A 25,035-nucleotide genomic window follows, 5' to 3' on the forward strand; every position below is an offset into this window, starting at 1 on the left:
TTGCAGGCCGTCCGTCCGAGTTTTCCAGTCCTGAGATCTTTTTCCATTCAGAAGCCCACCATCTTTTTCCATTTAAGGCTGTGTTCCCCCAATCATCAGCCCTTACATTAAGTCAGAAATGAGGCAGGCTCCACGGAACAGACCTCCAGGGATGGCATCACGTTCCAAAGGCAAGGCTAGGGAGAAAATGGATGCCAGCTGTCATCCAGTCCCAACTGGAAGATGAAGGACTGTCTTGGGGTCTCTATTGCTGTGATAAAACACCATGACCAAAAGCAATTTGGGAATAACGGGTTTATTTCATCTTAAAGCTTTCAGGTCATGCTCATCACTGCGGGAAGTCAGGTAGGACTCAAGGTAGGAACCTAGAGGCAAAAATTGAAGCAGAGGCCATGGAGGAGTGCTGCTTACTGGCTTGTTCTCCAGGAATAACCCAGCCTGCTTTCTTAAACCACGCAAAACCACTTGCCCAGGGTGGCACCACCCTCAATGAGCTGGGTCCTCCCATATTAATCATCAGTCAAGAAAATGTGGCCACAGACTCGCCTACAGGACAATACTGGATAGCAGTATTTTCTCAATAGAGGTCCTTCTCCCCAGATACTCTACCCTGTGTCGAGCTGACAGCAGCCAGGGCAGAGACTGCTCTCTCCTCTCTTGGAAATGTTGATAGGATGTTTCTGGTCTTTGCCATGACTTTACTTCCCTTCCTCCAAGGAGATGGATCGTCTTAAGGCTGAGAGTTCTTACTGGTGCCATAATTACTGTATTTGCGGGATCAAAGACCTTTCTCCTAATACTGCTTCCTGGATGGTCCTCCTGGGTAGGGAGAATTGTCCTTCTTTTTCTTGTTCTACGAACAGATGAGCGAGGAAGGCAGGCTATAGTCCTGGTGAGTGGAAGGTTAAATAGGTGACGTTAGATGTTCTGAGGCCAGGTTACTCCATCGCTCATCTTCCCGTGGCTGAGAACATGAATCTCATGACAGTTTTGGGATAGGAGGAAGAAGCCTGAGCTCTCAGGAAGCAGTCCCCAGAAACAGTCCCTCCAAACATCAAAATGACACCAAACCACAGGCGTGTGGGAGATCCCCTCCCCACTGTAGGACAAGGCGCCTGAAAGATCCAAAGGATGGTATATTAAGAGGAAGCCTTTGGGTCCAACTTTGTGATCTCTGGTACACTTCTTCTACTTGAGTGTACGAGTCAGTGATGCTTTGTATGCTGAATCCGGTGAGGCACAGAACCCTCTGCAAAGGTGACAAGATGCATGTGGCTTCAGATACTGCAGGTTCCTCTGGCAGCATCAGGTGCATGAGGCTGCAGATATTGCAGATTCCTCATGGCAGCATCAGGTACATGCAGCTGCAGATATTGCAGGTTCCTCATGGCAGCTGCAGATATTACAAGTTTCTCATGGCAGCATCAGGTGCATGTGGTTGAAGATATTGCAGTTCCTCATTGCAGCATCAGGTGCATGCAGCTGCAGATATTGCAGGTTCCTCATTGCAGCTGCAGATATTGCAGGTTTCTCATGGCAGCATCAGGTCTACTTGGCCAACTTCACTAATTTGTAAACTTTGTTCAACCAAGTCTGTCCTAACCAAGACAGACAGATATCAGCAGGTGTCTCCCCGGTCCATTTCCTACCCTTTATTAGTTGTAGAAGAAGCAAGTGGAAACTGACATGTCACCACATGAGTTCTGTGGGATGAGAGGAGCAATATTTCTAGTCTCATTATCCCTCCCCTGACTCTAAATACATATTGAAAGGGGATGGAGAAGTAGAACCAAGCTGAATCGCTGAGGCTGGGAGCAATCACAATTTCCATGTAAGCTTTTATTCACCAAATAAGGGCTTAAATTATTAGAATATGGTGGCTTTTATTGTTTTTATTAAAAATAAATTTCTCATACTTATATTCTGATGACAGTTTCCCTTCCCCCATCTCCTCCCTGATCTTCCTCACATCCCCACCCGTTCCACTCCATACTTTCTTTCTCTCTCTCTTTAGAAAACAGGCAAATAAGAAAAACAAACAAACCAGAATTTTAAGAAAACAAAACAAAACACAAGAAACACATACACATACACAAAACCCAGAAAAACAGAAAATTGGAAACTATAATATACAAGCAAGGCATCAGCAAAATTTTTAAAATATGTCCAAATAAAGAAATATGAGACAAAAAAAATTCTACAAAGATACTATAGTTTGTTTTCTGTTGGCTACCTACTGCTGGGCATGGTACCTGCCCTTAAGTGTGGTTTATAAACCCCTGAGATTGCATTGGAGAAAACTCATTTTTCCTTTATAAGCAATTTTCAGTTGGAGATAGCTTCTTGGTCAGGGATGGGAGCTCGTGTCCACTTTCCCTCTCAGCCCTGGGACCCCACCAGGCTTGGACCTGTGCAGGCCCTGTGCATGCTGCCCTGGTCTCGGTGAGTTCAAATATATGTCAGTCCTGTTGTGTCTGGAGAACACTGTTTTCTTGGTGTCATCCACCCCTGCTGGCTCTTACAATCTTTCTGCCTCCTCTTCCACAGGGTTCCCTGAGCCCTAAAGGGAGGGGTCTGATGAAGACATCCAATTTAGGACTGACTGTTCCAAAGTTTCTCACCCTGCACCTTGTCCAGTTGTGGGTCTCTGTATTCGTCCCCATCTCCTGCAGAAGGAAGCTTCTCTGATGACAGCTGAGCAAGACACTGACATACCAGAATGTCATTAGGAGTCATTTTATGGCTGTTTCTTTAGCAGAACAATAGCATTTGGTTTTCCCCTAGGTTCAAGGCCACCCAAGCAGTGTCAGGCATGGCTCCGCCTCATGGAGTGGCCTTAAATGCAACCAGATGCTTGGTTACTCCCATTACGTTTGTGCCACTGTTGCATCAGCGTACCATGCGGCAGGTCACCACTGCAGACTGCAGGGTTTGGTGCTGGCCCGGTGGCCAGCTTTTTCCTCCGAGAGCATGCAGAGTGCCTTCCCGTACCGGAACACTGGTCTGTATGGGGAAGGCTCTAGTCCACACCAGCTCAGCTTCTCCTGTTCCATGAGGCATGTAAGTGCTGTCTTCAGCAACAGGGCCTTACCAGCACTTGGTGCCTTTTTAAACAATACAAGCCCATTGTGCTTTTGTGGCAAGTGACGTTCCATTTCTCTACAACCTTGGGATACTCACGTTATCAAGTTCTAACACTTCGGCCATCACACTCGTCTTCTAATCCTAAATGTACATCTGCTTATACTTTACCTTAATGAATTAAAGAATAAAATGTAATGAGAATCAATAAAACCTAAGGAAGGCTTGTAGCTGCGACTCAACTCTAAGACATGATAGTCTCTCAGACTGGAACATTGTACCAGTGTGAAAAACTGTTTTGTTTTGTTTCATCATATCTCCTGAACCTTCCCTTCCCTCTTTTCAAGGACTAGCCAGTCATGACAAATTCTAAAGTTGAGCTCCCACCAATAGGATGAGACACAGTCACCACATATGGCAGGGATAAAAACCCAGCACCATCCTGGCCTCTCATATTTCTAGCCCTTGCATTCCGGCATACCCTTTCTGCAATAAGAATTGTATTGCTGAGCTATTTTTTACTTTGCTTGTATGTTTCTTGTGCTACACTAAGACTATTCATTGTTTCTCACACCCAAATGGGTTCTGAGGTCAGATCTGAGTTCATAGTGAAGGATACTAATATTATAAAATGTCTGTGAGCATGAGCATGAGTATTGAACATATTTCCTGTCTTTGAGAACACATATACACATATGCTCATCTGTGCGCACATGAGAGTGTCTATGCATATGTATGCATATGCACATGGAGGTCAGAGGTCACCCTTGGGTGTGGCTTCTCAAAACCCTTTCACCTTGGTTTTCTCCTTGGCCTGGAACTCACTGTGTAGCCTAGGCTTGCTGGTCAGTGAGCCCCAGGGATCCCCAGCACTAGGATTAAAAGCATGCACCACCATGCTCAGGTTTTTTATGTGGGTTCTGGGACTTGAACTTGGGATCTCATGCTTGCATGGTAAGCTCTTTACTAAGCACACTATACCCTCAGACCCTAGAGTTTTATCATTGGTTCCAAAAGGAGAATTCGCAAGTCCAGTAGTGCAAAGTCGTTACAGTGATAAATACGATGAGTACTACATGCTCATGATGCACCAGCAACATGAGTTACTAAGAGGGTAACACAGGCCAACTCATGCTGCCCAGAGACAAGGAGATGGTGTCTGTTCTCTGCTGGTAGGGCTGTAGCAATTGTTGGGTTCAACTCCAGATGCCTACATAGGAAAGAAATTTTAGTCAACAGGCTGAGGAGGCTTGTGTCCATGTCTTTTAGGGATAGTAAAGATGTCTAGACTGGTGGAGAGAAAACATCCCTAAATGCTGGTTCTTCACCTGCCTAGTAATCTAGTGTTCCTACTGGCCCCAAGGTGGGTCACTTGAGGATTCTCTGAACTATTACTTTATCTAATTAGATAACTCACATGAATTCTCTGGTATATTTACCTGTCTGTCTTTTCTGTGATGTGCCTGTTGCATCCAGATATCAAGCTTGTGGGCTGAGATCAATTATCACTTATTAAAGCTGAGTGTAATTAATCACACAATAGTGAGATGGTCTTGTTTAATTCCTGAAGTTGGAAGACTATGACATTCCTGACAGAAAATAATAAATACAAATAAACTTTCCAAACTGAGTTATGCATTTGAGCCATAGCCAAATAATTATTCACCAAGCTATTGTTAAATTATCCAGGGCTCCTGTACAAGATGAATGATGTTGTAACCCGTTACCAAAAGGCATGAGTGACTCTGTACTGTCTTGATTGTTGTTGCTGTTTTTGAGAGGAGAGAGAAAGAGAGAAAAAAAAAACATGAAGTTGGGTGGGTGGGGAAGTGGAGAGGATCTGGAAGGAGCTGGGGAAGAGGAAAACATGATCAAAATATACTATATGAAAAAAAATTAAATATTTTTGTAAAACTCCATACTGCCTTTAAATGCTTAAAAATAGACAGCTGATAGTTGCAAAACAATGAGAATTACTTGAAGGCACACAATTGTAGACTTTTAAACAGTTCGTTAAAATGGTGTTTGGCATGCATATGAAGGGAACCAGAAGCAGTGTTGGATGTGTTCCTCTATGACCATCCCTATTTGTTCAGACAGAGTCTGCCAGTGAACCTGATTCAGATAGAATGACGAGTCAGCAAGCCCCAGGGACCCCCCTGTCCCCACCTCTTCAGCTAGACTTACAGCTGCCACACCCAGCCTTTCACCGGGCCCTGGAAAGCCAAATCCAGGTCCTCCAGCTAGTGCCACAAGCACGTTTATTGACTGAAGCATGTCCCTGGCCCCAAAGTGATAGATTTTCACATAATATTTTATCCCAATTTTTAAACAATTGGGGTACGGGGGACAGAAAACATGGTGTAGTTTCAAAAGTATATAGGCTTTTGACAAAGGAAGAAATAGCAACAAAAAAAATCAATATATTTCATGTAGGTGCTACTTTCCTTCTCAAAAAAAGTTATGGATATATTTGCCATGAAAACATGGCAGAAAATAAATCACTAGTTACATCTTTGTAAAAAATACAACGAGCCCTGACAAACTAAATCTTAACATGTTCACATAAAGACTGCTTCAGCGAGATGTTGAGTTGGGACTAGCAAAAAGATTACCCTCTTATACATATGGCTTGGGGGCTTTTTAATTACCTGCTTTGCGATGCACAGAGAATTGTAATAACGTTCATCCTATTGGGCCTTCCCGAAAGGCTTAAGTGAGGTGCATGTTTTCATCCTTTGACGCAGACTCGTCTACCAACACTTGCCTCTCAAGTGAACCACCGCTTTTCAGCTCACAAACTTTTACACATATTTTCCTTTCTGTGTTTGGTAGCAGATCGTTTCATGGAGAATTAATTTAAGAAATCACGGGAGGTGAAGTGAAGACCTATCTTCGTCTTCCCACAGCTAATCTATCGGCTCAAAACAACTAACTCATTGCCCACTCCTTCCACACTGCGTTTGTTCCATGCATGAAAATGCACCATTGATCTACAAAAGCTTCTCAGTTTCAAGAGGTACCATTGACTGATTGTTTCTTTCAGTGCCTGTGCTACTGGTGTTATATTTAGGAAGTGATCTCCTATGCCAATGCGGTCAAGACTACTTCCTACTTTCTCTTCTAGCAGATTCAGAGTAGCTGGATTTATGTTGAGGTCCTTGATCCACTTGGACTTAAGTTTTGTGCACGGTGATAGATATGGATCTATTTGCAGCCTTCTACACGTTGATATCCAGTTATGCCAGCTTTTGTAGAGCAAAGGATATGGTCAACAAGGCAAAGCAACAGCCTACAGAATGGTAAAAGAGCTTCACCAACCCCACATGTGACAGAGGACTGATATCCAGAATATATAAGGAACTCAAGAAATTAGACATCAAAATGACCAACAGTCCAATTGAGAAATGGGCTTTAGAACTAAACAGAGAATTCTCAACAGAGGAAACTCAAATGGCTGAAAGACATTTAAGGAATTGCTCAACATCCTTAATCATCAGGGAAATGCAAATCAAAACAACTCTGAGATACCACCTTACGCCTGTCAGAATGGCTAAGATCAAAAACATTGAAGACACTTTATGCTGGAGAGGATGTGGAACTAGGGGAACTCTCCTCCACTGCTGGTGGGAATGCAAGCTTGTACAACCACTTTGGAAATCAATATGGTGCTTTCTTAGAAAATTGGGAATCAATCTCCCCCAAGATCCAGCTTTGCCACTCCTGGGCATATACCCAAGAAATGCTCAATCATACCACAAGAGCACTTGCTCAGCTATGTTCATATCAGCATTGTTTGTAATAGCCAAAACCTGGAAACAACCTAGATGCCCTTCAACTGAAGAATGGATAAATAAATTGTGGCACATATACACAATGGAATACTACTCAGCAGAGAAAAACAATGACATCATGAGGTTTGCAGGCAAATGGATGGATCTAGAAAAAATCATCCTGAGTAAGGTAACCCAGACTCAGAAAGACAAATATGGTATGTACTCACTCATAGGAAGATGCTAGATGTGGAACAAGGATGATTGGACTGCTACTCACATCACCAGTGAGGCTACCTGGAAAACGGGACCCCAAGAAAGACATGGAGAAATGGATGAGATCTACATGAACAGCCTGGACATGAGTGGGAGCAAAGAAGGGCAAGGGTCGAGGGAAAGAGAGCAGGAGATCCTAGATGGATCAAGAAAAGAGAGGGAGAACAAGGAATAGGAGACCATGGTAAATGAAGACCACATGAGAAAAGGAAGAAACAAAGAGCTAAAGAGGCCCACAGAAATCCACAAAGATACCCCCACAAAAGACTGCTGGCAATGGTCGAGAGACAGCCGGGACTGACCTACTCTGGTGATGGGATGGCCAAACACCCTAATAGTTGTGCCATAAACCCCATCCAAGGACTGAGGAATCTGGATGCAGACATCCACGGCTAGGCCCCTGGTGGAGCGCTGGGAGTCTAATTAGTGAGAAAGAGGAGGGTTTATATGAGTGAGAATTGTTGAAACCAAGGTTGGATAAAGCACAGGGACAAATAACCAAATGAATGGAAACACATGAACTATGAACCAAAGGCTGAGGAGCCCCCAACTGGATCAGGCCCTCTGAATAGGTGAGACAGTCGATTGGCTTGATCTGTTTGGGAGGCATCTAGGCAGTGGTACCAGATCCTGTGCTCATTGCATGAGTTAGCTGTTTGAAACCTGGGACTTATGCAGGGACGCTTGGCTCAATCTGGGGGGAGGGGACTGGACCTGCCTGGACTGAGTCTATCAGGTGGATCCCAGTCCTTGGGGGGAGACCTTGATCTGAAGGAGGTGGGAATGGGGAGTGTGCTGGGGGAAAGGGGAGGGGGGCAGGAAGGGAGAGAACAAGGGAATCTGTGGCTATTATGTAGAACTGAATAGTATTGTAAAATAAATAAAAAATAAATAAATAAAAAGAAAAAAAAGAAAAAAGAAAAAAAAGAAAATGCACCATTGAATGCAAGTGCTCATTTCAAATTTACATTGCCTAAATTTGTTCTGCAAATCTTTTTTCCCCGGTCCCACACTCTTCTAATATTTTAATTTTCTATTATTTCAAATAACAAATAATAAAAGTAGTCCATTTGTTCTAGTCTTTTAAAAATGTAGCTGTCCCTGGATAGTCTCACCTGTTAACTTTTTCAAAGGAAATTTAGAATGCCTTTGTTACTACATCCCTAGGGCTCCGAGGCAAGAAGTGAGCAATGGGGAGCGAGACCCTTTTACCTTCCCTCGGTTGAACGCTGCTGCTCGTGTGTATGAAACAAGCAGAGTCTGAGAGTTATTTTCCTCAACCCCACTTTGCCATTCCTACCATTTTTGGAAATCTTTATTTTCAGAATCTTTTCTCACATGGAGCAGAATTTAGTGGGATAAGTTCTAACTTAAGCTCAGATCGGCCTGTGTAGATCCGGACTGTCCCCAAAAGATCCAAAAGTGGCTTGGTCCTGAGGGTGATGCCATCGGAAGGTGATGGAAACTTTCAGCTGTGTGGCCTGACTGGGAGACCTGACCTCAAGGGGGACCATGGGATCTTGCTCCCTCCTCCTTCTCTCCCCATCCAGCGTGAGCAGTGTGGATCTGCTTTGTTCTTCCTGCCATGAAAAGCTGCCTCACCACAAGGCCAACCAGTCATGACTGAACTCTCCAAAACCATGAGGCAAAATGGTCCTGTCATCTTTAGAAGTCGCTTCCCTGTGGTGCTCTTTACAGTAAAGGAAGCTGGCTTACCAGAGCCATTGGAGGGGGATGGAATGCCTGAGGTGCTTCTGGTGGCTGTAATGTCACTCAGAAACTTAAAGGGAAAGCATTTGGAGATAAACCTTCTAGGTGAACTGTTTTACTATAAAAACCTGACGGACCCAATTTGGGGGTGGGGGGTGGGGGGCACAGACACGTTTAGTTAAACAGACTTCTTCCCCAATAATGGAGCCCTTTTGGTTTTGATTTTCATGTAAAGTAAGTAGGAATAGAGACTCTACCATTGTGTGAGCCAGAAGAGCAGGCTTGAGTTAAACTTGCACTACGGTTAGCCAGCACTGGTGTGTAAGCCCAGCTTAACAGGGAAGGAATGACTTAGGATGCAACATATTTGGGTTCTAATCCTGGCTCTTCTTCATACTATTCAACAGCCCTGAGAAAGTTTACGCGATAGGTCTGTGCCTCAGTTTGCTCATATGCAGTGCTGGGGAACTGAAATTTACCTTCTATGAGTCCAAGATTACCAACAGTGCATATAAAGTCACTTGAGAATCTCCTGATAAACACCAACTACCAACGCCACGTGAAAGGTCCTCATTTCTTTACTATTTCTACTCTAAGCACTCACACAGAAAAAATATGGGGGTATGAACCAAGCTGAATGGAAGGAAAAGATTCTAGATGATCCCCCTCATTGACAGAATCTCTCCTTAGAAAACCAACTTCTTGTTTCTGTTTGGAAAACATCCAAAGGTGTCCACGCTCCACAGCTCAAACTTAACGACGGTGAGAACTTGCCCCTGCCCTGGACTGAGCACACACTCAGAGCCAGCCTACTAAAACCTGAGAAAGCAAGTGCTCCCCGAGTTTGCCAGTTAGTAGGGTTCATTGACCACTGCCCAGGCTCCCAATCACAGTCCACAGAGCCATATCTAAGCTGAAGAAACAAAACAGAAACAAAGGTTTGGGCATTCAGTAAAGGGAGCAAGTGAATCTGCAAATCGTCTCCCGCCATGTATGTGTCAGATACCCTGCCTGGTACTCCGTCATCTTGTTTAATTGTCACAATAACCCGTGAGATGGATCTCAGTATCATCATTTTATAGAGTAGACAGTGGGGCTCAGAGAAGTTCAAAGTAAGTGGCTAATCTCTCACAGCTAGGAAAAGTCACAGACAAGTCTCGAACCCAGATCTATCTGACCCCAAAGCTCAACCCCATTCTCCCATAGCACGCTGACTCTCCAGAAGTCCGCAGATGAGTCCGGCTATTCTCTGCATGGTGTACAGAATCTGACTCAGACTCTGACCTCAGGGGTACCTTTGAGAACGTTCATTTGTCAAGCAGTTGTGTCTGGGTTCAGAGTTCACCCTTGTCCATCCCTTCTCTCCTCTGTCAGATGCCTCCCTGATGTATTTCCGATGGAGGGCAGGGGTGGGGAGCAGGGTGTCTGCACTTCCTGTCTGTTTCTCATTTAGGTCCCAGGGCTCAACACTTCTTTGCTTCAGCCGTAAGCAATTTGTTCCTTTAGCATAAGAATTCTATTGGCAGTTTCTCAGCCCAGCCTTGCTGAGGGGAGTGGGTCATCTTCTCCAGGATTCGATAGCCCCCTTCTTCCCTGTTTCCCAACTCTATGGGTGGCAATTGCTTCCTGCAGTGGTTGCTGCATGGGCCCTTTGCTACCTGAAAGCCCTTCTGTTTCTTAATAGCAGGTTAAGAACCATTTATGTTCATTTTCCCTTTAAATAGCTAGCATGGCTTCTATCTCCGGGTAGGACCCTGGCCAACAGAAAGGATCATTTACTCTAATGCTCCTCAACATGGGGAAACTGAGGCCTAGAGAAGTGATACGACTTGCTTAAGCTTGAACAATTAGTATTCGAATTGAAGATGTTGCTACCCCACTTAGAAATGTGCTACGTGCACATTTCTACAGTGAGCCCCAGGCTACCATCCCTGTGAAACAACTGTAGAAACCAGGGCTACCATCTAGTCACTGATAAGACATTTCAGTTCAGAGGTTTGTACCACCATCCCTGAGGCAGATGTGGGAGACAAGGCCCCAACATTGTATGATTTCCTTGAGTCGCTTACCTAAGGAGTAACAAGCACATTTTCAACTGAACTAACCTAACTATAAACCAGGGCTGTTAGCTGTCACTCTGTGCTTGGGTCTTACCTCTCCAGCCCTCTTGGTTAGACACTATCTCTGTGCTTTCAAAGCCCGGGAGAGCTCAGAGCTGACGTCTCTACTGTCCTCTTAGAACTATTCACTCTCGTTTTACTTGATTTGGTTTGGTTTTGAGACAGGGTCTCGTGTATGCTCATAGCCCAGGGCCCAGGATGACTCTGAAGCCTTATCCTCCTTGTTCTACCTCCTAAGAGCTGGGATTATAGCTGTGAGCCACGGTTCTAGCTTTTATGTGGTTCTGAGGATCAAGCCCAGGGCTTCATACAGCCTTGGCATAGCTCTCTGCCAACTGAGCCCCATCGCCAGCCCAAGGGCTGCTCACTCCTGAAGCCAGCAATTTTTCTTTTCTTTGTACTCCTGACTCAAAATAAAAACCTAAATGTTGTTCCTCCTACTCGCCTTTCTGTATCCAGGAACTCAGACCAAAAGTGAAGAGAGCAGCTATCTGAACATCATCGTTTGTCTTCCGAGCTTTCTGGAAGCTTCCTTGTTAGTTTTATGCGGTACAGTGTTATTCATTAAGTGGCACTGTTTACCATGCAAGAAAAGTCATGAGGCACAACAAAACCCACTAGAAGAGTTTATTAAGGAAAGATGTGCTTAGGCCTATGGAAATGATCGTGCAAGGAGAGAGAGGAAGAAGAGGAGGAGGGAGGAGTCTGTGGCCCACTTTTTATAGATTTCCACCACCACCACCACCATCCACCCCCCCCACACACACATGCGCGAATGGGTTCACATAGCTACACCACACATGCGCAGATTGCATGATCACACTGCACACAAATTACCCAGCTCATGGATTGCATAGGACATAAGGCCCCAGGATGACCAAGCCTCTTGCTTGGCTACTGGACAGCGCATGTGCAGTCATGTAGCAACATTCCTGACTGAAGCCTTCTCACAACCAAGCACAGTGAGATTCACGCATGGAAACCATAGACGCTGAAGAAGCTGGGAAGAGTAAATCTCAGTTATGAAAGCTAGAAATACCTTTCCTATGCCCCCCAGAGATGGAGCTGCGAAATGAGACGGCTCCAATATGTTATTTACTAGTCATCAAAAACTACAAAGTTGTACTCCAGAAATAAGTCTCTCTCTATTACCTCTTGACAGGTGAAGCCCAATTAGGAGCATCCTGTGGGCTGGGTTTGGAGTGCGGCCACTCCCTGCCTGGGAGCTCTGCTGATCATAGCTAAGCTGAAGTTAGTTAATCACGCAGGAACTGGATGGCTCCCAGGTCAGAGATACTGCAGGGCCGTGGTAGGAGGAGGGGTTGCTTGCTGTCTGCTGATGAGTAAACTTGAGTCCCCTGCGAGCTCTTGCTGGGGAATGGCCTGGTTTTCAGGATGCATCCTCAGAGGGATTCATATTTGTTCAAGGATGGACATTAAGTCAGGAAGCATCAAAACATGCAGGAGGTATGGCCAGCATCCAAGGGTCTAGCCTACCTACAAATCCAGGAGTAGAGAACGTAATAAGGGGAAGACATGGGGTTTTTTTGTACATCCAAGCCTCGGTGGGCAGCTCCCCTGAACCCCTGGAAGTTGTGCTGCTGTTATGTGATCCTGACTGGGTACCAGACACCAAGAGCTTTGCCTTGTTCCTATCAGTAGACATCTGCTGAGCAGTTATCACGTACGCATGCTTTACCAACTAGAAAGGGCTTGTACCTCAAGGAAGGGGCCTTCGCCATCCTTGTCTCAGCACCCTGATTCTCACAGATTTCCTCAAGGCCCCAAAGCAGGAGACAGTCCAGTTTACCAGAAAGAACACTGGGCAAGCCAGTGCTAAGTCCAGACTCCGCTGCTCACCTGCACAGTGTAGGCAACTTACTTTACCACACCCCTCAGTTTTCTCTCACAGAGAAGGAATCTGACAGTTAGGATCCAGTGAGACAGCGTCTAGAGAGACGGCTCAGTGCTAACAGCACACACTGCTCTTTCTTGCAGAGGCCTGGAATCCAGTTCCCAGCACTCACTTTGGGTGGGTCACAACCAACTGTAACTCCAGCTCCAAGGGACTGAGGCCCTCTTCTGGCCACCCAAGGCACAGCACCCACATACACATAGGCAGACACATACACATCATTTTTTTTTAATATTTAGCAAACAGGATAAATCTAAAAATGGTTGCTATTGAAATTTGTGGATAGAAGTATGAAAAATTGTATCTTAGTTTTATTTAATATAACCATTATATTGGGAAATGTAATTCCCTGGAGATTAAGAAAGACATGAAAAAAACTGATAAGAAAACTTAGCCCCAAGCAACAGAGAAGTGTATCTTTCAGGGACTGCCTTAATCATTTGACATCCACCTTGGTCAGTGCAGAACAGCACCATCCCCACCCTCCAGATTCATTGGATCCTGGCAACGGAAGGGCCTCTCAGCACCTCGCATTCAGTCTGTCCACAGAACCAGGTCTCCACCTCCTCCCCATCCTTGTTTCAATGCATCCAAGGGCACGATGCTTTGTCAGTGTGAGCACCACATCTTATGAGCTCTGATGAACAGAAAACAGAACAAGACCTCCATACCAGCCTCTTGTTGACTTTAGTCCATCGGATACCTGGATTCCCGGACCCTCTTCTCCAGGGCAGCCTCGGGCCCAGCTCCTCCGCGTACTCACCTTTCTGAGAATCCCTACCACCTGCTTTGGGGTTTACAAAGCACTTTCCTTCTCAGCCATTAGAAAGAAATGACATCTCGAGAAGGAAAAATCTACATCCCGACGTTGCTGGGGCCCTCTTTACAGAAATGAGTTCTTCACCTTGACTATCCAGAAGTTGACATTGGGCATGAAAATAACCATGACCTTTTCAGCCAGACCCCAGGGAGGAAATACTAAAAATATGTGTCTGTCTTCAGGCACCAGGAGCCAGTGCTGACACTATGAATAGACCTCTGCTCCCCAGAGACTCAGACAGGCAACTTGAAGGGACCTGGCAGGCCAATTTGCATACAGGGTGTGTGGGAAGTCATAGGCCAAGGGTGGCCTTCCCCTCACCCCAACACAGTGGTTCTCAACCTGTGGGTTGTGACCCATAGGTTGAGAACCACTGCCCTGTGCAATACAATATAACGGTTTTATATAGCACATGCATGGTATTGAATACTAAGTAATTTAGAGACCCTTCATGCTCCATGGGAAAATAGGCATGCATGAGATGTAAGCACTACATTTTCAGTAAAGGACTCAAGCACCCACAGATTTTGATGTCTGCCTGGGGTTCTGGGACCAGTCCCCTGCAGATACCAAGGAATCCATATATCTGACCCCACCCTGCACTGGACTGTTCCCCCCACATGAGTACGGTCAGTTAACAATGAGCAAATGGTGTCTTCTGCGCCAGCCACTGAGCTTTGCAATCTCACTAAATCTCCACAACAACCCAATGAGGGACACTGTTACTATTCTCATTTTCACATAAAAAAAAAATGCAGCCAACAGCAGGTAACTTGCCTAATGTCACAGAACCAGTGAGTAAGTCACCCTGGATAATGCACAGCTGGAAAGAGTACAGCACAGGATTCCCACAGATGTGGAGTCCTCGAGGTGCCTCTTGTCCAGCAGCCCTGCCACCTGCACTCCAGCCTGCCCCTCGGCACCCTCAGCACCAGGCACTCACATCCTGACCCCGGGTCTCCTTGCCCTGGCTGTCAGCTGTGCCGATGAGACCAAGCAGAGTGTTTCTTTCCTAACCTGTGCCGAGTGCCTGACTCTTACACTGAGCAGGTCCACCGGTGACCCCCAAACACCATCTGTGATGTGCAGGTCCAACAGTGACCCCCAAACACCATCTGTGATGTGCAGGTCCACCGGTGACCCCCAAACACCATCTGTGATGTGCAGGTCCAACAGTGACCCCCAAATATCGCCTGTCATGTGCAGGTTCACTGGTGACCCTCAAACACCATCTGTGATATGCAGGTCCACCAGTGACCCCCAAACACTGTCTGTCATGTGCAGGTTCACCGGTGACCCCCAAACACCGTCTGTGGTGTGCTACCACCACAATTTTTGGAATATGTGTTAGCCAAAATTATCTGTCCCATATTTCACTTCCCATGTTCTTAGTTACTCATGATCTGAAGTCATAAGATATCAGCAGTATTTCAAAATATATGTTGTTTATTACATATATATTTGAAGTGTTTTATAAAATAGCACAGAGGTTTTATACAATGATACTTTGTAATTTTTTTCTTTTTGTGTGTGTGATTTTATGCATACATTGGGGGATACATATATATACATATATACATATATACATATATACATAGGTGCTTGTCCATGGGTGTGCACATGGAGACCAGAGGTCAAGACTGGCCATCTTCTGCCTCTCTCCAACTTGTAGTTTCAACATTTCTCACTGACCCTGGAGCTTGCTGGTTTGGCTAGACTGGCAGGCCCATGAGGTCCCCAGGACCCACCTGTCTCTGCCTCTCCACTGCAGCACCAAGGTTACAGATGTGTGCCATCCCACTCAGCTTGTATATGGGTTCTGGGGATCGAACTTGGGTCCTCATTCTTGTGCCCAAGCATTGTGCCCTCCAAGTCATCACCCCAGCCCTAACTCTATAACTTAAAAAATATTTTATAAAAGTATTAAATAAAAAACAAGAAATAAACAACGTTAAGGTTTAAACTGCAAAGCATTCTGGATAGCATGTGGGAATATATGATAAACTGCAAATTTTAAACATGAAAAAACAAATTGGCCAATCCACAAGTGGGCTAATGGAACAGACTGACAGTTGTTCTCAAAAGAAGAAATATAAGTGACCAATACTATTTGAAAAAGTTTTCTTTAGCCATCAGAGAAATAAAGATTTAAATGGCTTTGAGATTCCGAGGCCAGAATGGCTATTGTGTTGGTCTGTTTTATGTCAACTTGACACAAGCTAGAGTTATTTGGAAAGAGGGAACCTCGTTTAAGAAAATGTCCCTATCATGCTGGTCTGTGGTCAAGCCTGTAGAGCATTTTCTTAATTACTGATGGATGTGAGAGGTCTCAGACCACTGTGGGTGGTGTCACCCCGGGCAGGTGGTTCTGAGTTGTATTTAAAAAGGAAAATAAAAGCTCAGCTGATTGGCGGCGTGTGATGGCAGATGCCTCACAGGAAATTATCTGCTCCCAGCCCTGAGTCCTTGCGCTTCTTGCCTCGGAAGTACAGCAGCTGGCATTGTGGGAAAATAAAGAGTTTCCCCAAGGATGGCCCTTCCAATCCTGTTCACCTCACAGCCTCTCTAGATTTATTTTTAATCTAATAAAAAGGCCTTCACCAGCCAGGCAGTGGTGGTGCACACCTTTAATCCCAGCACTTGGGAGGCAGAGCCAGGCGGATCTCCATGAGTTTGAGGCCAGTCTAGTCTACAGAGTGAGATCCAGGACAGGCACCAAAACTACACAGAGAAGCCTTGTCTCAAAAAATCAAAGAAAAAGAAGAAGAGGAGGAAGAGGAGGAGGAGGAGGAGGAGGAGGAGGAGAAGACCTTCACCAAAGACTGTAAGAAATGGCAGGATGACATGGGCAAGAGACAGCTGGAGAAGGACCTCAACAGCATGAAGAAGTACTGCCAAGTCATCCGCATAATTGCCCACACTCAGATGAGTCTCCTTCCTCTGTGCCAGAAGAAGGCACACTTGATGGAGTTCCAGGTGAACAGGGCCACTGTGGCTGAGAAGCTGGACTGGGCCTGGGAGAGACTGGAACAGCAGATTGTTATGAACCAGGTGTTTGGACAAGATGAGATGACTGATGTCATCGGCGTGACAAAAGGCAAAGGCTACAAAGGGGTGACCAGTCATTGGCATTGAGGGCTAGGTAAGGTTGCCTGTGTTGGAGCCTGGCACCTTGCCCATGTGGCCTTCTCTGTGGCTCGAGCTGGGCAGAAAGGCTGCCATCATCCAACAGAGATTAACAAGATTTGCAAGACTGGTCAAGGCTAGCTCATCAAGGACAGTAAGCTGATCAAGAACAACGCATCTACTGACTATGTCCCATCTGACAAGAGCATCAACCTACTGGGTGACTTTGCCCATTATGGTGAGGTGACCAATGACTTCATCATGCTCCAAGGCTGTGGGGATGGGGATCAAGAAGTGAGTGCTCACTCTCTGCAAGTCCTTGCTGGTGCAGACCAATGACAAGCTCTGAAGATCGACCATGGGCATTTTCTGACCATGGAAGAGAAGAAGAAAGCATTCATGGGACCACTCAAGAAAGACTGCATTGCCAAGGAAGAAGGTGCTTAATGCCAGAAGCACTTTGTGCAGCTGGTAGGGTCTCAGTAAAAAAATTTTCAGTAGGGGGGAAAACCCTCAAGCTGAGCAGCACCCCTTCATGGGTGACCTTTGCATCAGCTCCTTCCTTCAGGTTCTTGCCCTGCTTGAGTTCTTCCCTGACTGCCTTTGATGATGAACAGTGATGTGGAAGTATAAGCCAAATAAACCCTTTCCTCCCCAAGTTGCTTTTTGTCATGGTGTTTCATCACATCAATAGAAACCCTAAGACATCTATTGCAGTGGGTAGCTGTTCCAGCTTTAACCTTGAAGCATCACCCCAGTGAGGCAGCCAGAAACTGCCACACATACCTATGACCTGCCCCTGGGGTGTGGCCAAGACGGGAGCCCTTAAGACCCAAGATCCAGCTCTCTTGACTCCTCATAATCCTGGATGCTGGATTACAGACCAAGTCAGAGTTCTCCAGAGAACCATGCTGGACTGCACCTCACCTCTCCCTGATCCTGTAACCAGACCCTTTACTGGCTATAAGTTACCCCAAAATAAACCTCCTTTTAACTACCAGAAAAACTACTTGGAGTTGCCTTATTAAATCCCCGCATTATCTGGTGCCCAGTGTGGGGTGGTGCGACATACATGCAAGCAAAACACCCATACACACAAAATAAAAATAAAGAAAACAAGTGGCAACAAATGCTGGCTAGCATTCAGGGTTCAAGGAACCCTTATTCACCGTTGGTAAGAGTGTAAATTGGTACCACCACTATGGAAATTAATGGGAATGTGGCAGTGTCTTCAAACGCTACAGCTAGATCGCTCACACCCCTCGGTGTGTTCTTCAAGGACTCCAAGTCTACCACCATGCACATGTTTCTTGCTTCTCAACAACAAGGAAACTGAAGCAGCCTCCATGTCCATCAGCAGATGAATGAATGAGAACATGATATATACCACAGCGGGCTTCCAGATTTAGATCATAGGCACATAGATCAGGACAGCAGGGGAGTTCAATAATGCTCCTCAGAATGGTATGTGACTTCAAACTTTTACATAAATTGTTTCTTGGTTTTTTTATTTAGTATTTTAAATATATTTTAGTTTTAAAAATAATGCAAACAATGCAAAGTAATGGGTTTGACTATGGCATTTTAATACATATTTTGTTCTTACTGACTGTCATCCCCAATCTCCTCCCCTGTCTCCCTGACCATCTCTCCTGCTTGTCCTGTGCTCCACAACAGAGTCCCTTCCATGTTCATGTCACATATATTTTGGTACTTCTTTTCTGTCCCCAAATTAAAATTTCTCTTTTTTGTCTCATGGTATCCTTCCTAGTTTCATTAACTACATCTACCCAAACATACAAATATAGCCAGATACAAAAATTAAAATCTAGGCTCTGCATATGAGAAAAAAATCCAGTATTTGTTTCTCTGAGTCTGGCTTATTTTGCTTAACATAATTGGCTTCCAATTACATCCATTTTCCTACAAAGGTCATGATTTCAGTTTTCTTTAAAGCTGGATGAGAGCTCACTGTGGTATATATCATGTTCTCATTCATTCATCTGCTGATGGACATGGAGGCTGCTTCAGTTTCCTTGCTGTTGTCGAGAAGCAAGAAACATGCGCATGGTGGTAGACTTGGAGTCCTTGAGGAACACACCGAGGGGTGTGAGCGATCTAGCTGTAGCGTTTGAAGACACTGCCACATTCCCATTAGTTTCCATAGTGGTGGTACCAATTTACACTCTTTCTGTTTGTTTGTTTGTTTGGTTGGTTGATTTTTTTGTTTTGTTTTGTTTTTCAAGACAGGGTTTCTCTGTGTAGTTTTGGAGCCTGTCCTAGATCTCACTCTGTAGACCAGGCTGGCCTTGAACTCACAGAGAGCCACCTGGCTCTGCCTCCCAAGCGCTGGGATTAAAGGTGTGTGCCACAGCCATAGTTTTTTATATTGTTGTTTTCCATCAACAGTAATCACTCACTGCTGCTGTACCCTGCCTTGTACACAAATCCCTCCACAGCAATCCCGTGGGTGATCCGCCTTTTTCAGTAACTCTAGAGTGTGACTGACTGAGTTGCAGCTCAGAGGCAGAGCACTTCCCTAGCCTATGTCAGGCCTTGGATTCAATCCTCACCAGCACAAAAAAGTAAAAATAGTAAAATTAATAGTATTTACCTTTAATTTAAAAAAAAAAAAAAAGGTGAGCTTGCAACTCTCTGTTTGTTACCTAAAGATGTCCCTCCTGGGGGTGGGAGAGGTGGCTCGGGGGTTAAGAGCACTAGCTGGTCTTCCAGAAGACCCCAGTTCACTTCCCAGCACCCACACGGTGGCTAACAACTGTCTGTAATTCCAGTTCTAGAGAATCCAGTGCCCTCTTCCGGCCTCCGCAAACTGTGCCCCCACATGGCGCACAAACATACAGGCAAAATACACACACACATAAAACATTTTTAAAATTAATAAATAAAGCATATCTCTTCTGTCAGGGGCACTGGGAGGTGCTGACGAGACTGGCTGTACAATCTGCATTTTTCCGGGAAGAACATCCTGAGAGAGAACAGTTCAGTTCCACATCTTGTACGTTCCTGACCACGTGACTTCTCTGAGCCTCCGTTTCCTCACGCTCCAAGGGGACTGACTCTGACATCCACTCCTCGGCACTGTGCTAAGCGAGAGCACACACACAAGCGGTTAGCACAGCTCTTGACACCCAGTAATCATGGGATAACGATGCATGCCTTTTCTTACCCACAAGCGCAGTGCGTGAAATGAACCCGAAGTGCCGGCCGGTGCTTTCCCTGCAGAGAACCTGCCCGCCTCTCTCCCAGAGGTGGTCCAGTCATTCTCTGCTCTGCACACAATCTCGGGGCAGTACTTTCCTTCAGACCTAGCAGAGAAACTTAATCCTCCCAAACCAAAATTGGGGGACATGATCATTCTCATTATCAAGACAGAATTTCTGGCCGTTCAGGAGGCAGAGCCATGGCCCCTCCGTGGTGGTTTCCATGACACTGGGGGGACGTTGTCCCGCCTTCTGTGGCAGCAGCCTAGGGCTGGGCTCTGACCTGGGAGGGACCGACCCAGCTGCTGCTAACTGAGTGTTTAAGCCACAGGATTTCACCAGCCATAACCATCACAAACGCTGGGGTCTTTGAGCAGTCTACAGGCTCCAGAGAAAGCAGAACTGGGGCAGACGTCCTAATGAGGACTTTCACTCATTATCATGTGGTGTTGAGGAAATCTTCAGCTGAGCAGAGTGACCTTGACATATGACTTCTCTTCTGAGTATATGCAGAGTATTATTGTAAGAGGTAATGATTCCCAAAGAGACATATAATCTGACAGTTCGCATAGCCCCTAAGGGAGAGTCTACCTTTTGTCCATTTCTCCAGTGTTTTCTACAAAAAAGAGAGAGACATGCAGACCTGTAAATGACACCCATGCCCTTGTGGGAGGCATGACATCAAGGCGTCTTTCCTTCATCTTCCCACTAGCCGAGCATCTCTCAGATGTGGATTAAAAGGGCACCTGACCAAACTCTCCTTTTGTTGTCTGGAGCTGCTGCTGTTGGAGCCACTGTTGACTTTTGTGTTTTGAGCCCAAATCTTGCTAAGTAGCTCAGTCTGCTGAAACAGTGAAGCCAAGCCAGCCCCAAACTTGTGATCCTCCTGAGTTACATGTGTGTGTCACCACACCCCGCTTCTGGACCCTCTTTAGCTAGATCTTGGGTGTGCCCTACAAGTGCCTCGTGTTTCCGACTCATCTTTGGGACCGACCAGCCAGAATGTAGGCTGTCACATCCCGACTCCTCTAATCCCAGCCACTTTGAATCCACACTCAGAAACATGAGTAAGGGGTTTGAAAACAAACCTCCAATTCTGGTCATATTCAAACCTTGTTTGATATGAGTAAAATCGATTACCCAACTTCCATTCCAAAATATCTTTTGTCTCTGACACTAAAGCTGCCATAAAGAAATGAAAGAAAAGATTAAACTGTAAGTTAAATTATTCTACGGTGGTTAATAGTCACTGCCAGCTTGATTGGATTTCAAATCACCATGGAAACACAGTTTTGTGTGTGTCCATGAGGGTGTGTCCAGAAAGATTTAACTGAAGATGAAGGCCCATCCTGACTATGGGCAGCAACTTCCATGGGCTGTGCTCCCTGACTGAATAAAAAAGAGAAAGCCACATGAAAACTAGCATTCATTCTTCTTTGCTTACTGACTACAGACAATATGTGACCAGCTGCTTCACCTTCCTGCCACCATGACAGACTTTACGAGCCAAAATGAACCCTTCCTTGTTTTTTTAAAGTGACTTTGTCAGGTATTCTGTGGGAGTAAAAAGAAAAGCTACTAACGGTTTTACAGCAAAACCTCAAAATCGATATTATTCACCATTAGCAATAGCAAGACTGCCAATATGAGAAAGTACTCAGTTATGTCCTTTACAACGGGTTTAATAAGGATCTCGGTTTAAACTCAAGTGAGTGGGGGTGGGATGAAGGGGGTCAGTTGGAGAGATGGCTCAGCAGTTAAGAGCATGCTCTGCTCTTGCAGAGAACTCAGGTTTGGTTCCCAGCACCCACATGGTGCCTCACAACCATTTTGCACTCCAGTTACAGGGTATTTGATGCCCTTTCTGGCCTCCATGGGCACTGCACTCACATGAGCATTTAAATACAGGACACACACACACACACACACACACACACACACACACACACACACACATAAAATAAGTAAACTTGAAAAAAAAAGCTCATGTAAATGAAAAGGTTGGGAAGGGTAGGAAAAGAGAGGTTGAATTTGACCAGTGCATAGTGCATGTATGTGTGGAAAACTCACACTGAACCCATCCATCTGTATAATTGATACATATTAACCAAAATAAAAATAACACACTAACCATTGTAGAAAATGTCTGTAACTTCACCACTACTCAGAAAGCTGAGACAGAAAGATTACACATTTAAGTTGGGCTTTGTAGCATGAAAACAAGCAATTAACAATAAAAATAATGATCAAATAAATAAGTCATATAAAAATGATAAGCCAAAGATTCGAGACCAAATACAAGTTTTAAGATGTGGGACCTAGGAGATAGCTCAGTTGAGAAAAGCTTGGCATGCAGATGTGGGGCCCCGAGTTCAACCCCCAGCACCCCCATATGAGGCTGGACGTGGGAGCTCAAGTTTATAAGGCTGCTCTGGTTGGAAACAAAGGCGGTTGGATGCCTGTAGTTCACAGGCCAGCCAGCTTCACCTATTAGCAAGCCCCAGGTCCCAGGGAGAAACATTGTCTCAAAACAAAAAACAAAGTGTAAAGGTCCTGATGGGGCATGGCACCCAAGGTTAACCTCTGACCTTCACATACACATGCACACTCACCCACACAAACACATTTGTGCTACATAACCATACACTGAACCATGAGTCATGATCCACAGCAATATAATGGCAAGCGCCAATGGTGGTGGTGGTGGTGGTGGTGGTGTGTGACCACTTTCATGTATATCAGTCTCCTCTTCCCTCTTAGACATCCTATTAACTTATTCTCCATTGTGATGAGTGATGTTGGTGTCAAGCTGACTGGATTAAGGAATACCTGGAGAACTGACAGAGCGTTCTATCTGAGTTTATCAATGTGCAGTTTATCAATTGACAAGTATGTAGATGACTTAACAGGCAATCCACCCCTAATGTGGGCAGGCACCGTGTAGCCAGGTGTGGCCTTGGGTAAAACAAGATGAGAAAAGGATCTCTCTGGAACAGACTTTGATTCTTCTGCCCTTGACAGAACTCCAGATTTACACCAGTCCCAGCCACCTAGGCTCTTAGGCCTGTGGTTTCAAACTGAGAAGTACACCATCAGACCCTGTGGTTTCAAAGCTTGTGGTCTTGGACTAAGTCACAGAACCAGAACTCCAGAGTCTCCCGATTGCAAACACAGGACTCTCCAGCATATCATAGGACAACTTCTCACTTTATCACTAGGGAGCCACTTCTCCGGGTCAGTCCCAGGTAGGAAATAGCTTGATAGACAGTAGATACATGGGTAGATATAGACAGGAGAGAGATGAATTAATAAATAGCTTATTGGTAGATAATAGATGACAGATAAATAGATATATGATAGAAGATTGATTGATGGATAGACAACAATAAAAGATAGATGATAGATAGATAGATAGATAGATAGATGATAGATGATCAATTAAATATAATGTATAGATGATAGGTAGAGAGAGAGATGATGGATAGATATATAGATGATAGATAGATAGATAGATAGATAGATAGATAGATAGATAGATAGATAGATAGATAGATAGATAGATAATAGATGAAATATAATGTGGTAGCGCACACCTTTAATCCCAGCACTTGGGAGGCAGAGCCAGGTGGATCTCTGAGTTCGAGGCCAGCCTGGTCTCCAAAGCTAGTTCCAGGAAAGGCGCAAAGCAACACAGAGAAACCCTGTCTTGAAAAACCAAAAAAAAAAAAAGAAGAAGAAGAAGAAGAAAAAAAAAGAAATATAATGTATAGATGATAGGTAGGTAGAGAAAGAGAGATGATAGATGGATAGATAGATGATAGATGAAATATAATATATAGATGATAGGTAGAGAGATGATGGATGATAGATAGATAGATAGATAGATAGATAGATAGATAGATAGATAGATAGATAGATAGATAGATAGAGATATCCTACTGGTTCAGTCTTTGGAGAATCAAACTAATACATTCACCATCACAGCTTTGTTTTTATTTGATATTTTCTGACTTCATTGTATCTATTTTTATAATCCACTTCACTTCTTATGAAACAAGACCAAATATAAATAAATAGAAATCACATTCTTGGTCACTTTGCACGTCATTTTCCTATGTATAGAATAAGAGTGTAGGACACAATGTCAAACACATTCCTTTCAGCTGCAACCCTGCTATCTAGTCCTTCATTTCTGCAGCTCAGGGACCGGGTTAAGTCCTTGACATAGTAGCTGTAAGCAGCACCAGGTCCTGCAGTATATTCTAAGTTTGCCTTGTACTCTGTTGGGTGGCACTTCCATTCTGCAAGAATGTTGTAGTTGGGTTTTTTTTTAACTCTTTGGGGGCCTACCACCCAGCTCCCAAAAAATACACAGAGACTTATTCTTACTTATGAATGCCCAGCCTTAGCTTGGCTTGTTTCTAGCCAGCTTTTCTAACTTAAATTATCCCATTTCTCTTCTTCAACATTTTGCCTCTGGGCTTTTTATCTTTCTTAATTCTATATGTCTTTTTTTCCTTCTTACTCCATAGCTGGCTATGTGGGTGGGTGGCTGGCCCCTGGTGTCCTCCTCTCCTTCTCCTTTTCTAGCTCCTCCCCCTCTTTTCTTTTCAAGCCTAGATTTCTCCTTTTATTTATTCTCTCTGCCTGGGAGACCCGCCTATCCCTCTCCCGCTTAGCTATTGGCCATTTGGCTCTTTAGTAGACCAATCAGGTGTTTTAGACAGACAAATAACACAGCTTTACAAAATTAAATGAATGCAACATAAAAGAATACAACACATCTTTGCATCATTAAACAAATATTCTACAGCACAAATGAATGTAACACATCTTAAACTAATATCCCACCACAGGATGTTGTCAGTGCCGTTGATTTTTTTAGGATTCACTTGATAGATTCCCTCCTACCCTGTTATCATGATCTGCTCCAAATGCCCTTAGACCTAGAACGAAAACACCGGCACTTGATTTGAACTTAAGATAGGTTTAA

At 44.7% G+C, this 25,035-nt stretch overlaps 1 pseudogene; it reads left to right on the plus strand.

The window, feature by feature from the left end:
* The first annotated feature begins 2,970 nt into the window (after positions 1–2,970).
* On the plus strand, positions 2,971–17,268 carry LOC102918239 (large ribosomal subunit protein uL3 pseudogene; annotated as a pseudogene).
* The last annotated feature ends 7,767 nt before the right edge of the window (positions 17,269–25,035 follow it).

The sequence above is a fragment of the Peromyscus maniculatus genome, chromosome 2 (genome assembly GCF_049852395.1).
Source record: "Peromyscus maniculatus bairdii isolate BWxNUB_F1_BW_parent chromosome 2, HU_Pman_BW_mat_3.1, whole genome shotgun sequence".
Classification (NCBI taxonomy): Eukaryota; Metazoa; Chordata; class Mammalia; order Rodentia; family Cricetidae; genus Peromyscus; species Peromyscus maniculatus.